The sequence below is a fragment of the Papio anubis genome, chromosome 8 (genome assembly GCF_008728515.1).
Source record: "Papio anubis isolate 15944 chromosome 8, Panubis1.0, whole genome shotgun sequence".
NCBI lineage: Eukaryota > Metazoa > Chordata > Mammalia > Primates > Cercopithecidae > Papio > Papio anubis.
Genome location: NC_044983.1, coordinates 75,885,019 through 75,888,533, shown reverse-complemented (window position 1 = coordinate 75,888,533; position 3,515 = coordinate 75,885,019). Strand labels below are relative to the sequence as shown.

Below are 3,515 nucleotides of genomic sequence, written 5' to 3'. Positions count from 1 at the left end.
AAGAAAAGCTGTGTGAGAGGGAATTATTGGAACTTTTTAAAGAGTACTTAAATGGTATTTGATTAGTTTTATCATTTTTTCTAGCTACAAATAGAAACATAAATGAAGAATACATTTATTTTAGTCTGATTTTTTTTTAGCAGCCTATGGAAGGACTTTCATGAACAACCATAAATTTCCTTCAGTTTCAGAGCCCCTGCGTGAAAAGAACATTCCCATAAGAGAGATTATAAGTGTTGGTGGTAATTACTTGAAACCCTGAGTCATTAGGCGCTATTAATTGTCTGAAATATAACCAGAAGAAAAATAAACATCAGAGAGGAAATCTAGCATGACTACAATTAACTTCAATTACAATCCTTCCAATCTATAGGAAAATCTCAGTGTTTCAAAATTGATTTCATTAACTTTTAAGTAACTTTTTAGTAATCTTTTAAGTAACTTTTTAGTTTAACCAGCTAGCAATCTTTGTTCTTTATTTAACTGGATGAGAGTCCAAAACTCCTTTTACCAATGTTTTCAGATACTTTTTTTTTTTTTTTTTTTAAGTCAATGGTGTTTATGCAGTTAACCTTTAATGGGAAGCCACTCACGCAGAACACCTGCACAGGAGGCAGCGACTCCAACCATCACTCCCAGGCAGAGGGCTGCGAAATGAGAGCCCACCACCAGGACCTCCCGTCTCATCTCAAAAACTTCTGAGTTTTCATCTGCTTGATGAGCCTCTTCATCTCTTCGGATCACCTTGAACTCCACACACCCATACCCCAGGTCCTCAGTTCTTCCTGCGCAAGGTAAACACACACATATCCCTTTGTTTTGGATTCTTTCCAAATTTGAGACAATGGTAGTGATCACATTCTTCCTCTCCTCCATGCCACCACCCCACATCAACTAGAGTCCTGTGGGTCCCATCTCTGACACATCTCTCATCCCTGCTCTTTGTTTCTTCCTCTCTGCCACTGCCCTATTTCTGGCAGTTGCTTCTTAAGCAGTCATTGGCTTCACTTCCATCCACTGGACACGCTGCAAGATGGGGTCACCTTCACTGCACTGCTCAGACCATTTCACTCCTTGCCTTAAAATCTTCATGGAAGGTCTTTTGCCACTTGGTAAACAGGGTAAACCCCTGACATCCAAGATCTTCTTCGGAAGGGCGATGGACACAACCTGTTATGTTCTAGGGTTACCTTACATTAATCCACAGTATCTTTATAGTCCAATCAAGGTAGACCACATTCCATTTCCCAAGCAAGCCCCTGTGCATTTCTACATCCTGACTCTGCCTCTCCTACTCTGTCAACCACGTATATCTGCCAGCATTTACCTGCTTTGAATACCCTCCCCCAGGAAGCATTCCAGAGGAGTCTTTCTCGAGCAGGAAGTATATTCTAACCTCTCCTTTGTTCTTTTAGCAATGCGCAATGGGCTTAAAACTCCCTTAGGCAATAGCATAATTTTCTATCTTTAAAGTTGTACCTTTTCTTCCTACAGAGACTGAAACCTCAAGAAGGGCAAACAACATGTTTTCTTCCTCTTTTGACATTACAGTCAATAACATATCTTGAAATGTGTGTTTTAGTGCCGGCAGGTTTGAATCCTCACTCTGCTACTTACTTGCTGAGTTACCTTGAGGAAACGACTTAACCTCTCTGAGCCTGTTTTTCTCATCTGTAAAATGGGAATACTATTAGCATTAGCCTTTAGAGGGAATTAAATTATTTAAGTTCCTTGAATAATATACATTAAAGATATGCCCTTCAAAAGGCACTTGTGGCCAAGAGCAGTGGCTCACATCTATAATCCCAGTACCCTGGGCTCAAGTGAGGAGGAGGGCTCAAGAGACCCTCGCACTTCAGCCTCCCAAGTAGCTGAGACTACAGCTGCACACCACCACACCTGGTTATTTTATTTTATTTTTTGAGATGGGGTCTCACTCTGTCACCCAGACTGGAGTGCAATGGCGTGATCTTGGCTCACTGCAACCCCTGCCTCCCAGACTCAAGAGATTCTCCGACCTCAGTCTCCTGAGTAGCTGAGACCGCAGGCATGTGCCACCATGCCTGGCTAATTTTTGTATTTGTAGTAGAGACAGGGTTTGCCATGTTGCTCAGGCTGGCCTCGAACTCCTGAGATCAAGTGATCCGTCTGCCTCGGCATCCCAAAGTGTTAGGATTACAAACGTGAGCCACCTCGCCTGGCCAAAAAAAAAATTTTTTTTTTGTAGAGATGGGGCCTCACTATGTAGCCCAGGCTTATCTTAAACTCCTATCCTCAAGCAGTCTTCCTGCCTCGGCTTCCCAAATGCTGGGATCACAAGTGTGAGTCACCAAAGCTTGCTTTGTTTCATATTTTTAATAAGTGGGCCTCATGGTCATTGACTTGCAGCCATTGAAGTAACACCTGCCACAAAATTGACTGCAGTAGATGACATATATAGATATATGTGTCCTTTTTCCTGTACTCACTCAGTTTTCCTTTTGAAACAGTCAGGATTTGACCAGAACGAAGGGGAGAAGTGAGACCAAAAAGGAAGTGTGGGTTAAGCTGCTCTTCAACTTTACAACACAGAAGAATCACCTACAACCCTTTTCACCATGCTGAAGACCCAATGATGAGCATTGGAAATATTTGAGAAGTTCAGGGGTATGGAGCTGAAAAAAAAATAAATAAGTTGGCCGGGCGCGGTGGCTCACGCCTGTAATCTCAGCACTTTGGGAGGCTGAGGAGGCAGATCACAAGGTCAGGAGATCGAGACCAGCCTGGCTAACACGGTGAAACCCCATCTCTACTAAAAATACAAAAAATTAGCCATGCATGGTGGCGGGCTCCTGCAGTCCCAGCTACGCAGGAAGCTGAGGCAGGAGAATGGCATGAACCCGGGAGGCAGAGCTTGCAGTGAGCCGAGATCGCCACTGCACTCCAGCCTGGGCGACAGAGCCAGACTCTGTCTCAAAAAAAAAAAAATAAATAAACAAACAAACAGTTCAGTAGAGTAGTGGGAATAACAGCCTATATGTGATAGCTGAAATTATGGTACCACTCCAAAATGATAAAGGAAAAAGAAGCCCATAAACAATAGAGAATAGAAGGCATCTATCACCAAATTAGTAGAAGTAATAAAGAATTTCCAAAGCCAGGAGCAGTGGCTCACATCTCTAATCCCAGCACTTTGGGAAGCCGAGGCGGGCGGACCATGAGGTCAGGAGTTCGAGACTAGCCTGACCAACATGGTGAAACTGTCTCCACTAAAGATACAAAAAATTACCCAGACACCGGCGTGGTGGCATGCACCTGTAATCCCAACTACTCCGGAGACTGAGGCAGGAGAATCGCTTGAGCCCGGTGGAGGTTGCAGTGAACTGAGATCGCGCCATTGCAGATCCAGAAAATGTGACATGCAGCCCAGAAATCCACACTTTTCACAATGTGCCTGAACATGATGTAGATCCATTTTAAGAAATAATAGTACATCTTTGTCTTGTTGTTTTGTTTGAGATGGAGTCTCGCTCTGT

The 3,515-nt window shown here is 43.4% G+C and overlaps 1 long non-coding RNA gene across 1 annotated transcript; it reads left to right on the top strand.

The window, feature by feature from the left end:
- Positions 1–417: 417 nt before the first annotated feature.
- LOC110743968 lies at positions 418–2,683 on the top strand. The gene is made up of 2 exons (XR_002523872.2): positions 418–794; positions 2,490–2,683. It is a non-coding gene; the product is annotated as an uncharacterized LOC110743968 (long non-coding RNA).
- Positions 2,684–3,515: the final 832 nt, after the last annotated feature.